Here is a 15,120-nt window from a genome sequence, read left to right as displayed (position 1 = left end):
GTTTTGGAACTCATAACTGAGGTCCACATAAAATCATCAAACAATGGCATTACAATATACAAAGAAAAAATCTAGTATATTTCCATAAAACTTTTAAAAAAGTTAAAACTTGTACAGCAAAACCTCTCATTTGGTGGATTACAAATAGCATCCAAAAGAGCAGAAGCGGAAGCAATATTTAGCCTTAAACAAGTAGGTCTCAACCATTTAAGGCGATGTTGTTTTAGAGCTGTACAAACAAATAACACATGATTAACATCCTGTTTAAATTTGTTACAAAAATTACATATTACTGATGAGCCATACCATTTTGACAGTAGAACATTTAAAGGGAGTAGGTCCTGCCTCAGAAGAAACAAGAAACGACGTACCCCATGGGGAAGATTCCAGGAAATATAAGGTTGAGGAATTCTAATTTGATAATGATTAGTAATCGGTAGCAGACCTCTTTTTGCCGTGAGGGCCTCCTTGTCTACATCAAAACTTAGATTCCATGAGGCCAATTTTAGAGTCAGTTTTAACTGATAAGCAGATAACGAAAAGAGTGTCAATTCGTCTAATTTCAGTAATTTAACTGCTAGTCTAAAATTCTTTACAATTGAGGTGTACTCCTTTAATGGTCCGAGAAGTTCTTTTTGAATCAAATATCTTAGGGTACCAGGTTCACCATACGCCAAGCTGGAGACCCACCGTACCACCCCAGCAAGGGCCTGGACCCAGGCACTTCGTATACCGAATTCCAACCTAAAAGCCGCTATATTACATGCAGTATTAACCATACACAATTTCCATAGAATTTTCCCCTCAGTGGTGTTCAGAAAGCCCCACTTCCCCACTTCGAGTAATTCTATGCCATATAGTAAGGAGGACGGGACTTTAGCTCTGAAAACCTCCACTAGGTAGGCAAAATGCCTCTGGCCAGTGGATCTATAGAGGGTATTTAATCCCCTCTCGTGAGACATTGCCTTCTGAACATTGTTGGCTATATGGCCCTTATCACTCAGTGTGCTAGTAATTATTTTCCCCAAAAAAGTATAAGATTCGACAATTTCCAATCCAAGGCCCCCTATATTCCAGAAAAAGCTCCCATATTTTTGTTTTTTCCTTCCTGCTAAACACATAACTTTACTTTTGGATACATTTATCCTTAAATTATGTGTTTCTGCAAATCCCTGAAGAGCTTGCAGCCGATTGTTCAGTCCAGTGGGGGTCAAATTCAAAATTAATATGTTGTCTGCATATAACAAGCATGCTATCGGTTTGCCCCCCAAGGTCGGGGCAATACCAACACTTGACAGAGTTTGTGGAAGATCAGCTAAATATGAGGAAAACAATAGTGGTGCCAGAAAACAACCTTGCTTTAGCCCATTGGCAGACGGGATAGCTTGGGAGAGGCCCCTTTCCCCTCCCAAAAGCACTTTGCACCAAGTGTCAGAGTGGAGCTCTCGGACCAAGTCTAAGAGTTCAGATGGCATGCCCAGGTCCGATAACTTTCTCCACAGCAGAGGACGATCTACCTTGTCAAAGGCCGTGGAGAAATCTATGAATCCTGCATATATTCTCCCTCCCCGGAGTTTGATGTATTTCTCCGATAACACTTGTAGGGCGGTCAAATTGTCCATGGTGCCATGCTTTTTTCGAAACCCCGTTTGCTCAAGCGGCAGTACATTGTTCTCGGCTACCCAATCATTAATTATTTGCAAAAGACATCTAGCAAAAATGTTTCCGATGGCGTCGAGAACGGCAATCTGTCGATAGTTTTGGGGAACATTTCTGTCTCCCTTCTTATACAGGGGGACCAGAATGCTGCCCTTCCAGGAAGGAGGAATTACGGCATGCAAAAAACTAAATTTAAACACTGGGAAGAGAATCTTGCTCCAGATAACACTATTCTGTTTTAATACAGAGATGGGGAGCTCGTCCGGACCCATTGCTGCAGATTCATGGGTTCTGCTACTCACCCTGACCTCACCCCAGAACTCTCTCCGTCTGATTTTATACTGTACTCCCTTGACAAATACCCTACCTCTGTCCTGACTCCCAGCATACCTTTCGCCCCCTGGGCTGGAGCCAGCACTTGACTTGAAGTCAGGCTTACCTACGCTTTCATACGCCTCCTTTGCTTGAAAATCATGACGTGTGTAGTTTATTAAACCTAAAGCTCCACGTGCTCCTTAATTGCCCTACCACATCACAACGTCATATTGCATTGAATTTTTAGTTTGTATCCATACTCCTGAATTGTTAGCTGAGCTGTTTAACGACTTTGTATCCTTATTTCGCTACATACACTGTTAACTGTCCTGCCTCTTCGTGATCACCTAATATTTACCATTTCACATTACCCACAGCAAGACAATATGCGTTATAGCACATTACACTTCCGTCTCTTTGTGTGCTTGGGAACTGTTCGGGCTTGTGGTTTATTTATCTACCATTCTCTCTGCCTCTTTAAGTTACATTGCCCCATCATTTTGGCTTTTTAACAGGTTTAATGTTCCCTCACACCATTTATGACTTCTTCCTAGCACAGACCTCTCCGGGGTTTACTCTAGTCACTAACCTTCCGGCCTTAAATGGAATAACAATGCCCCCCTCACTCACTCCCTGAATACACTGGATGCACCTATCGCTAGACATTGCCCAAACTCTTGGAACATCCTTTATCCCCCCAACCTCTCCAAAAATGCTTCGAAAAACTTTAAACACAAACTATTAATTTGTCACCAAGACATGTTATTTGTAGATAACTACAGCAGTTTCACCTCCATTGTAAAAACCAACTACATCTTCTACTCAAAGCTCCCCTCTAAATGGAAAAGCACCTTCCTCCAACACCTCCCTGTCACAAAGTCATGCAAAATCCCATATGGTTTGAAACTTTCTACCACCCCTTCCCCTACTTTTCTTGGTGAAATAGACATCTCAATTTTCAAATCTGGAAGTATCCTCGTTCAAGCCTCTGAAAAACATCTCACCATCTTTGAACACCATTTCAACACCTTATCCTACCTACTCTCGATACCTTTCTTAAGACCCATCAGCCTCCCAGTCATAGTCTGTCCCTATGCCTCCTCTTTCACCCTCTCCAACCCCATCCTCATACAGACTTTGAAAACACCATAGAGGTCTCCCAAGCTCAGATTCCCAATCTCTTCCCCACCTTCACAACTTTCCCTCCTACTGGTTCACCAACGGCCTACTCAACCACCCAAACTCTCTCTCCTCCTCTGGAGGCTCCAATAACTCACATCAGTTCCTCCCTTCAATCTTCTTCTTCCTTCCAAACCCCTCAATTTAACCTCCCTACGACTCAATCACCTACTCTAACTTCTGCCCCCCAATTGACCTTCCCCTCCTTAACCAGGATGTTAACCCATCTCACTGTCCCCGAGCACCCTTTCCTTCTATTGACTCTCTTCAGTCTCCAGTGACTGCCCTGTCCCACCTCACCTCCCTCCCTTCGCCCAGCAATCAGAACTCCCCTCTACACTCTCCACCTGGGTCCCACCCCTCCCTCACCCCAGACCTCTCATCGTGACTAACGCAGAACATCCCCTCGAACTACCAGCCTTCTCCCTTATTCCCCAGACGCTTTTTAATATAGTACTCCATCTCGCTAACCTATCGTTTGAACTCAACCCTCTCAGAAAGGATGTCACCTCACTTAATCGCCCCAATCATTCTATTCCCCAGTGTACTGAACTAAGCAACACTACTTTCCCCCAGCAAGGGGATACTACCCCCTCTGTAACAAAACACTTAGAACATTCCGTGCCTCGAACCTCCTCCACTCCTCTGACCTCCCTGACCTCTGTAATCCTTTCCCCCTTTTCTCTTTGACTACTGACCGTCTTAGCCCACTGGCATCTATCCCCGTGATCCTTGAGACTAGCAGAATTCCAACTTCCCCAGCTTCACCAAGACTTCCCCCGCAATTTACCACTAACCACTCCTGCCCCCCTACAACTAACCCTATACCCCTGACTTGCATGCTGGTTAGCTGTCGCTCGGCTGTCCAACATGCAAATGAAATTTTGGAAACCATCCTTAGTGAATCCATTGACATCGCCCTTCTTACTAAAACTTGGCTTAAAGATCACTCTTCTTCCATTCTTGATATGCTCTCTCCCCCTTTCTACTCCATCATCAGAAAAGATAGACCTGTCAAAATTGGACGAAGTCTAGCAATAATCTACAAAAACGAACTCCAACTCTCCCCTGTGCTAAACTCTGATCATTCTACTTTTGAATACCTCGGAGCGGAACGAAAAGTGCAGGGCTCCCCTCCAACACCTCTCTGTCACAAAGTCATGCAAAATCCCATATGGTTTGAAAATTTCTACCACCCCTTCCCCTACTTTTCTTGGTGAAATAGACATCTCAATTTTCAAATCTGGAAGTATCCTCATTCAAGCCTCTGAAAAACATCTCACCATCTTTGAACACCATTTCAACACCTTATCCTACCTACTCTCGATACCTTCCTAAGACCCATCAGCCTCCCAGTCATAGTCTGTCCCTATGCCTCCTCTTTCACCTACTCCAACCCCATCCTCATACAGACTTTGAAAACACCATAGAAGTCTCCCAAGCTCAGATTCTCAATCTCTTCCCCACCTCCACAACTTTCCCTCCTACTGATTCACCAACGGCCTACTCAACCACCCAAACTCTCTCTCCTCCTCTTGAGGTTCCAATAACTCACATCAGTTCCTCCCTTCAATCTCCTTCTTCCTTCCAGCCCCCACAATTTGACCTCCCTACGACTCAATCATCTACTCTAACCTTTGCCCCCCAATTGACCTCCCCCTCCTTAACAAGGATGTTAACCCATCTCACTCTCCCCACCACCCTTTCCTGCTATTGACTTTCTTCAGTCTCCAGTGACTGCCCTGTCCCACCTCACCTCCCTCCCTTCGCCCAGCAATCACAACTCCCCTTTACGCCCTCCACCTGGGCTTCCACCCCTCCCTCACCCCAGACCTCTCGTCTTGACTAACGCAGAACATCCCCTCGAACTACCAGCCTTCTCCCTTATTCCACAGACGCTTTTTAATATAGTACTTCATCTCACTAACCTATCGTTTGAACTCACCTCTCTCAGAAAGGATGTCACCACACTTAATCGCCTCAATCATTCTATTCCACAGTGTACTGAACTAAGCAACACTACTTTCCCCCAGAAATGGGATACTACCCCCTCTGTAACAAAACACTTAGAACATTCTGTGCCTCAAACCTCCTCCACTCCTCTGACCTCCCTGCCCTTTGTAATCCTTACCCCCTTTTCTCTTTGACTACTGACCGTCTTACCCCACTGGCATCTATCCCCGTGATCCTTGAGACTAGCAGAATTTCAACTTCCCCAGCTTCACCAAGACTTCCCCCGCAATTTACCACTATCCACTCCTGCCCCCCTACAACTAACCCTATACCCCTGACTTGCATGCTGGTTAGCTGTCGCTCGGCTGTCCAACATGCAAATGGAATTTCGGAAACCATCCCTAGTGAATCCATTGACATCGCCCTTCTTACTGAAACTTGGCATAAAGGTCATTTTCTTCCATTCTTGATATGCTCTCTCCCCCTTTCTACTCCATCATCAGAAAAGATAGACCTGTCAAAATTGGACGAAGTCTAGCAATAAACTGCAAAAACGAACTCCAACTCTCCCCTGTGCTAAACTCCAATCATTCTACTTTTGAATACCTCGGAGCGGAACTTAAAGTGCAGGACTCCCCTCCAAGACGACTACACAATATCTATCATCCTCCCGGTGACCCTCTTCCTTTTGTAAAAGAATTGTCTGACCTTCTTACCCAATCCTCACTTTCCAACTCTAAAAACCTCTTCCTCTGAGATTTTAACCTTCATTGGAACAAAAAGGACGATCTTATGGTTAACCTCCTCACTTATCTACTTGACATCAATGACCTAAAGCAACTATGCCACTCTCCTAATCACTCCAAAGGACCACACTCGATGGTATCATTACTTGCAATGAGCTGGCTCCCCTTTCCTCCATTGTTCCCATCGATTGGTCCAACCACCACCTCATCCGTTTCACGATCACTAATACAATACTACCCCTTCCACCCAAAACCATCAAACAGATGAAACTGACCAGGAATCTTCATATCATCCTCCCAGGCGAACTTGGGACCAAAGTCAAAGCTCAACTTTGACTCTGTCCTCCCTCCCAAAATGCCAATGACCTCACGGAACACTTCAATAAATCCATCATTGAGGTCCATGACCAAATTGCCCCAGCAAGACTAAAACAACAGAAAAACTCCTCCTCCATATCCTGGTTCAGTCCAGATCTCAACAATGAGAGGCGCATACTTAGATCGACTGAACGCATATGTAGGCAAAACCCTTCCCCTGTTCATCTCTCTCTCTTCAGATCCGCTAGATCCAACTATAAAAAACACATCTTCAATGCTAAGACTTCCTTTTTCCGATCCCAACTCAACCGGGCCAAAAACAGACCGAGGGAACTCTTCAGAATTGTTAAAAACCAAACATCCTCTGCACCCCCAAGGTGATTGGCACCACTGAGAGATGCAAAGAAATTGCCAACTACTTCTTAGAAAAAATCGCCAAAATTGATCTATCCTTCGCCCTAACTCCCCGCCCTCTTAACCTACTTCCCTCACCGGACATTTACTCCAATTCTCCTTTACTCTCTATGCTCCTTCACGACTCCTCCTCGTTCCCTCCTATCATCCCGATTCCTGAACTTTGCCCCATCATACTTGAGCAAAGAAATAATGCTTCTTGTCACGACTTGCAACCAGTCACTGAACTTGATGCCATTAACGTCGTTGCCAGACTTAAACCGGCATCTCACACTAAAGACCCTCTCCCTTCCGACCTCGTCCAAGATCTAAAACATATCATTGCCCCCTATTGGACCTCTTTCATCAACTCCTCCTTTATCTCGGGTTGTGTCCCGGCTTCCTTCCAATTGGGAAAAATCACTGCCATCCTTAAGAATCCTGCTGGTGACCCTAATGACCTGAATAACCTTTGTTCTACCCCTAACCTCCCTCTTCTCTCAAAAGCCCTTGAAAAGTGTGCCAACTAGATAGACACATTGATTCATTCAATCTTCTGAACTCTTTCCAATCAGGCTTCAGAAAGGGCTGCAGTACAGAAACTGCAATGCTAAACATAATTGATGTCATCCATCACGCTCTCGACAAAGGTGAATTCTACCTTCTCATCCTCCTTGATCTCTCCGCTGCTTTCGACACTGTTAACCACTCTACTCTACTTAACACACTTAAAGATCGTTTTGGCCTCAACGGTTCAGTCCTCAAATGGTTCACCTCCTTTTTCCAACCCAGAACCCAGCAAATTAAAATCAGTGACTGCCTTTCCAAACCTCTGCCCGTCTCCCTAGGGTCCCACAGGACTCTACCCTCCCCCCTCTCTATTTAATCTGTTGATGGAACCCCTCACTCTTATCCTTAAACAAGCAGGAATCAATTACCACCTATAGGCCGATGACACCCAACTATAATATAAGATTCAATCCTGCTCGGATGTTCTTCACCTCAATGATGCCTTGAATAAGATGCAAACCTGGTTCCACTACAACGACCTCAAACTCAACCCAAAAAAGACTGAAATCATTCTTTTCTCCCCTAAGAACAACTCGCTCCCCATTCTATCCTGGATCTCTGACCTTACCGGACTCAACTGCCATCTCACTATATCAAAGTCAGTTAAATTCCTCGGTTTTAACATTGACCAGAACCTTACTCTTATCCCCCACATAAAAAATTCAGCCAAAAGCGCTCTCTTCACACTCCATCACCTCGAGAAAATAAAACCCTTCATTCCTGCAGATGACTTTAAATTGGTCGTCCAATCACTTGTCTTGTCGAAAATCGACAATGGTAACGCCATCCTTTGCTGGAACCCTAAAGTCCACCTAGCCCCAATCAAATCTGTTCTGAACCTGGCGGCTAGGCTCATTACCGACCTCAAATGGTTCGATCACATCTCCCCTTCCCTTAAAGCCCTCAAAGTGGCTTCCCGTTGAAGTTAGAGCTTCCTACAAGACAGCTTGCATTATGCACAAACCCCTGCATCAATGTTCCCCGCAGTACGTCTCAGATAAACTTCACAAAGCTGGCTGCTCTAGTTCATTGAGGAGCTCCAACACCCTCACTCTTGTCCCTCCTCTGTTAAACAAGAAAACCACACAATCTCGCTCCTTTTCCGGGAACGCGCCTAACATCTGGAACTCCCTCCCTGAAGATATACGCTGCAAGCCCTCTTATGTCAGCTTCAAAAAAGACCTCAAACTTCTTCCTGCGCAACAAATGCTGGGGTCCTAAATCCCTCCCCTGGGCACTCATCCCACCCCGACCTCCTACTGTTCTCCTCCCTCTCTCTCATCTTCCTTCGCCCACTAACTCCTCCCACTAGCCTTTCCCATAGGAACTGCTTCGTCCCACTTGGTATTGCCTTATCCTCCCCCTCCTCAGCCTCTCCCCATTCCCCTAGCCTTCCCCCCCTTCTCCATCCTTTCCCTCCCTTGCTAGGCTAATCTCTCAGGACTTGCTGTAGCCCATTGCAATTCATGTAATTTGATTGTGTAAAACTGGAGTTGTTTTTACTGTCTGAATGGGTTTTGAGTTCTAACTCATTGTAATTCTGTTTACATTACAATTAATTATCCATGTATAGCGGCATGATATTGCTTTAACCTCCCCCCTCCCTATCCTCTCCCCATTCCTATACCCAATCTCCCTCTTTTCCATCCTTTCCCTCTCTCACTAGCCTAATCGCTCAGGATTTGCTGTAGCCCATTGCAATTCATGTAATTAGATTGTGTAATAATTAAGCTGCTTTCTACCATTTGTATTGGTTTTTCAATATTTCCTCATTGCAAATGTTTCTATATTGCAAAAAATACCCATGTAAAGCGCTTTGATTCCCTAGGGTCCAGCCAGCGCTATATAAAACATTTTTAAATAAAAAGATTAAAATAAAATATATAGATCAGGCAAGATCATTGTATTTAATTTTACCACTAATTGCAACAGCTCACTTGTCATTTATGTTATAATGTACCCATGTGGTCTTGATTTTGTTGGAGAAACTGAAAGGTCTTTATGGACCCGGATCACTGAACACAAGAGCAGAATACGGACCAGAACCTTAAGTTCACCTTTGTCACAGCATTGACTAGAACGCAATCATACAATAGCGCAACTTAGATTTAGTGAGGTAGAAATCATCAAAACGCTACCAGAAAAAGATCTGTCTAGATTCCTATTGCATCGTGAAACTCATTGGATTTGGTTTTTGGAGACCCTCTACCCGAAAGGGTTGAATCATAAGTTTGAACTGTCTTGTTTCTTGTAAATTAGTACCGGATGTACACATTATATTGTATTGATAGTGTAGTACCTTCTTATTTATATTAATGTCAGTTATGATTATTATTATGATTTTTTTCACAAGCATACTTTTGCTTATTATTTGTATTTGTGCTGGCCCACCAATTGTAATAGAACATTTGCTACTGTACAGTTTTCTATTCATGTTAGTTTTGTATAGGCAGGTCCTCGGGCCATAGGTTTGTATAGGCAGGCGCATCTAAGCACTTACTTTACTTATTTTATTTTTAGGAAGTTTCATTGTAACCCCTCTCTCACTTCTTGTTCACTTTCAACATCCTGCACCATAATTCTGTGTTTTGTTTTGTTCTATTTGGTGTCGGCACTGTCCTCTTTGTGGTATTTTCTCTATTTCTTTGCCATTCACGTTGGGCACGTAACATTGCATTCTAGCGTTTAAACTTCGCCGAGCAATATACTCGTGCGAGACATTGTTTCTTCGGTTTTGAGGCTGCATGAGAGTTGACCCTCTTGTACTGGTAAGAGCTCGGTTTGATTTGGTTCTCAACTTTAGCTTTTTCACCAGTTTCACACCTAGCATTAATTACTTTGCGGTTTTTCGCTTTACAGGCTTCTTCATCCGTTGTTAAGCTTTTACAGCTACCATTAGAGGTACACTTTAACTATTTATTTTTGGACACAAGTTTGGTTTCTAGCACGCATTATTGTAGCTAACTTGGCTTTATTGTCTTGGTTTTTTAGGTTTCGACTTTTGGCGAGGGGCGAAGCCCCTCCCAGTCGAAATCTTTTGTTTTTAGTAGTGAGGTTAGGACAGCCTCTGTTTCCAATTGGCTAGCTCCATAAATGGAGGCTAGCCATTGGGAGGCAGAGGCAGTCAATCGCGCTTTCTCTCGAAAACGCGATTCGGGGGCGTTTCTGGTGCTTTTTTAAGCCCCGCCCCTTTGTCCCGGGCCGCGCTGCGATTGGCTGCCGGCCCGGGACACCCCCGTGATGTCATTCCCCGGGCCGCGCTGTGATTGGCTGCCGGCCCGGGACACCCCGTGACGTCAGCCAATCACAGCACGGCCCGGGACCTGACTTGTTTTTCTAGATTTTAAGCGCGATATAAATACAATTTACAACTCGAAATTCAGTTTGCAGATAAAATCATCGTTAACCAAAATCTAAAAAAATATGCCTGAAAATAGGGACAAGCGTTCAGGTATTTTGATAAGTAAGTCACCAAAAGTAAATACAAACATTAACGCTTGTTTACATCGCCAGGCTATCCGGCACAACCAGGGCACGCCCACGAAAGTCGGGAAAAACACACAAGAAACGTGTTCGTTCAACAACGAATCATTGCTCGCTGCTTTGTAGCTTTGTTGCTGTGTCGTCACTTCCTATGAGCTTTACGTCTGCGGTGGTTTCGTATCCCCAAAAAAACACTGTTTCTGTGCGCTCCTTCTAATAAAATAAGAGTAATTACTGAGAAAGGGGTTTTAAGGGCTAAAATATATTTTACGGAGAAGCTAGTTTGTCCTTTTTTTTGTGTCCACTGCACCGGCCAGGCATGGTTGAACTGGGGGCGGGCTTATCCCAAGGCAGGCTGTGGTACTGAGTAACACAAGAAGGCAACAAATCACCAATGGGAACAGAGAAAGCATACACGAAAGGGCCGCCCCGGCGCTATTTCTGTTTCCTATTGCTGTGTTCAGACTGATGGGTGTGGAAATTACGCGGGGGTTAAAAATAAATATTTCTAGTGTTGGGGTGGGTGATACGCAAGCGCGAAGGCCAGGCCAGCCGCTGTGCGTGTGCAGGGGCGGGATGCCCGCGCGTTTTTTTTATGTTATTGCAGTATTAGCTCACGGAGTAATTGTGATGGCTGTTCGGAGCTGCTTAATTATCTGAGCGAAAAAGCACAGAGTGTTAGAGAGTTCATCAAAAGGGAACAGGTAAATAAAACACACGAAATTAAATCAGGAGGGCTTTTAAAAATGTATTAAATGGGGTTTATTGGGTCTTGCCATGTTGTAATCTCTAGCACCCGATATTAAAGACATAATTCCTCCCAGCCCTCACATGTTGAGCAGCTTTACACTGCTGCCCCCAGCCCACAAATGTTTTACTCAAGCTAGAATTAAATACGCCTACGTTTCTCATCTTCATCCCACTCACCGCGTTGAGGTTTTAAGCCCCTTTCAACAAGACAGGAAACAATGAACACGACATTCCATAGCCAGCCCACAACCACTGTTAACTGGCTATAAAGACAGCACTTCTGTATTGAAGTACTTCTGTTATTCTCAAACACGTATCAATGAAAACGCAAGTATTCTCCATTACATAAACAGTTTTTTAAAAATTATAAAGCTAGATTGAATTTTGAGGTGTAATGTTGCTTATTCTTTTAGGAGAAAACGAGGTTTATATCTTTTATATTTAACCTGCACCCAATATCTTTGCGTGTGAAAGAAATACTTTTATTTAGATAATGTGCAGTCCTTACTCTGCCAAAAGTCCCCCATGTTCCATGATTTTAAGATTTCTCTTTTATCGCTTGGCGTTTGTGCATTACTTTGTGAAGAAAATGATTGCATTGGGAGCAGGTGTTTTTTGTCCGGGCTGTTGGGAGGGAGTCGACCTTGTAGGCTGAACAGTTATGTTGGCATATCCCAAGTGCGTTTTACGAACATAAAATAGGTACACATTGAACAGGTGCAGGAGGTCTTTTCTTACACCCTCATTATCTACAGTGCACATACCAGTTTTGAGAAGGAAGCAGTTGCTGCTCTTTTAGATTCTCGCAACGCAGGACATGTTGGCTTCGTGGGACCTGACTTGTTTTTCTAGATTTTAAGCGCGATATAAATACAATTTACAACTCGAAATTCAGTTTGCAGATAAAATCATCGTTAACCAAAATCTAAAAAAATATGCCTGAAAATAGGGACAAGCGTTCAGGTATTTTGATAAGTAAGTCACCAAAAGTAAATACAAACATTAACGCTTGTTTACATCGCCAGGCTATCCGGCACAACCAGGGCACGCCCACGAAAGTCGGGAAAAACACACAAGAAACGTGTTCGTTCAACAACGAATCATTGCTCGCTGCTTTGTAGCTTTGTTGCTGTGTCGTCACTTCCTATGAGCTTTACGTCTGCGGTGGTTTCGTATCCCCAAAAAAACACTGTTTCTGTGCGCTCCTTCTAATAAAATAAGAGTAATTACTGAGAAAGGGGTTTTAAGGGCTAAAATATATTTTACGGAGAAGCTAGTTTGTCCTTTTTTTTGTGTCCACTGCACCGGCCAGGCATGGTTGAACTGGGGGCGGGCTTATCCCAAGGCAGGCTGTGGTACTAAGCATGGGCGGAAAATCCGTTACGCTCGCGGATTTTGCGGATTTTCGGGAAATCCGCAATCCGCGAGATTTGCGGATTTCCCGCAAAATCCGCAAATCCGCGAGCAGCGGATTTTGCTCGCGCTGCTCGCACTGTTCGCGTGAGTTCGCGCCCCGCGAATAAGTGCAAAATTGCAGAAATACGATCTTAGCAAAACTGAAAGTAACTACTTACCAGGTTCAAAAGTTCAGGCACATCATTAGTAGCCATTTCCTGTAGTGCTTCCTGAGGGGCCCCTCCAGAGTTCAGTTGCCAGTTGAAACTATTATGTGACCCTGCTCTGAACCTCAGAATAGTTACACATATGCCACAAAGGTCCTGAATTACAGCTAAGGGAGACAAGCAGGAGCCAGGCTGGAAGTTAAAATCCATTAATCAGCCCCTAATTCATTATTGTCAGTTGGGGCAGGGCAGGTGTTGTAACTAATTTTGCAACAATTAAAGCACTTAGCAAGTGCAAAAGATCACTAATCAGGGCGCACTAAGGAAGCAGGTGCCAGCTAAAAAAATATTCTGTGACACATTAATCAGCCCCAAATTAATTCAGGTCACTTGAGGCAGGGAAGGTGTGCTTTGCTTTGCCGAAAATAATGTACACTGGACAACCAGAGGGTGTGGTGATGAAACAGAGGGTGGCATGGGTGGGCCAGAGGGTGGCATGAGTAGTCAGAGAGTGGCAGTGGTGACAGAGAGTGGCAGTGATGAAGAAGAGTGTCCCAAACAGGCTGGACACGTAGAAACAACAAGTTCGCAAAACTTGCGACCCGACAGGTAAATTCGCAAATTGCGAAATTGTAAAAACCCTCGCGAACTGGCAGAAACACGGGCGAACACAAAAAAAAAAAAATCCGCAAATTCGCGGGAATTCGCGGATTTTGCGGATTGCGAATCCGCAAATCCGCAAAATTCACGGATTGCCAATCCGCAAAATCCGCTCATGCTTATGTGGTACTGAGTAACACAAGAAGGCAACAGATCACCAATGGGAACAGAGAAAGCATACACGAAAGGGCCGCCCCGGCGCTATTTCTGTTTCCTATTGCTGTGTTCAGACTGATGGGTGTGGAAATTACGCGGGGGTTAAAAATAAATATTTCTAGTGTTGGGGTGGGTGATACGCAAGCGCGAAGGCCAGGCCAGCCGCTGTGCGTGTGCAGGGGCGGGATGCCCGCGCGGTTTTTTTATGTTATTGCAGTATTAGCTCACGGAGTAATTGTGATGGCTGTTCGGAGCTGCTTAATTATCTGAGCGAAAAAGCACAGAGTGTTAGAGAGTTCATCAAAAGGGAACAGGTAAATAAAACACACGAAATTAAATCAGGAGGGCTTTTAAAAATGTATTAAATGGGGTTTATTGGGTCTTGCCATGTTGTAATCTCTAGCACCCGATATTAAAGACATAATTCCTCCCAGCCCTCACATGTTGAGCAGCTTTACACTGCTGCCCCCAGCCCACAAATGTTTTACTCAAGCTAGAATTAAATACGCCTACGTTTCTCATCTTCATCCCACTCACCGCGTTGAGGTTTTAAGCCCCTTTCAACAAGACAGGAAACAATGAACACGACATTCCATAGCCAGCCCACAACCACTGTTAACTGGCTATAAAGACAGCACTTCTGTATTGAAGTACTTCTGTTATTCTCAAACACGTATCAATGAAAACGCAAGTATTCTCAATTACATAAACAGTTTTTTAAAAATTATAAAGCTAGATTGAATTTTGAGGTGTAATGTTGCTTATTCTTTTAGGAGAAAACGAGGTTTATATCTTTTATATTTAACCTGCACCCAATCTCTTTGCGTGTGAAAGAAATACTTTTATTTAGATAATGTGCAGTCCTTACTCTGCCAAAAGTCCCCCATGTTCCATGATTTTAAGATTTCTCTTTTATCGCTTGGCGTTTGTGCATTACTTTGTGAAGAAAATGATTGCATTGGGAGCAGGTGTTTTTTGTCCGGGCTGTTGGGAGGGAGTCGACCTTGTAGGCTGAACAGTTATGTTGGCATATCCCAAGTGCGTTTTACGAACATAAAATAGGTACACATTGAACAGGTGCAGGAGGTCTTTTCTTACACCCTCATTATCTACAGTGCACATACCAGTTTTGAGAAGGAAGCAGTTGCTGCTCTTTTAGATTCTCGCAACGCAGGACATGTTGGCTTCGTGGTACACCCTGTCGTTCCTATGCTCTTGTTTAATTAAATTGTTTAATGGGTGAGGTACTTGTCTCGGTGTATGATCGTCTAGAAGAGAGAACCCAGCAGCAGCCACAAAATAACTACAACCCTTGGGTACTTAGCTGTGTAGGAATGTATGCCACCCTCCCAGCGGTGCCTATTTATAAAGAAAAC

This window comes from Lissotriton vulgaris, chromosome 3_2, assembly GCF_964263255.1.
Source record: "Lissotriton vulgaris chromosome 3_2, aLisVul1.2, whole genome shotgun sequence".
Lineage (NCBI taxonomy): Eukaryota > Metazoa > Chordata > Amphibia > Caudata > Salamandridae > Lissotriton > Lissotriton vulgaris.
Note: the sequence above shows the minus strand (reverse complement) of the source record.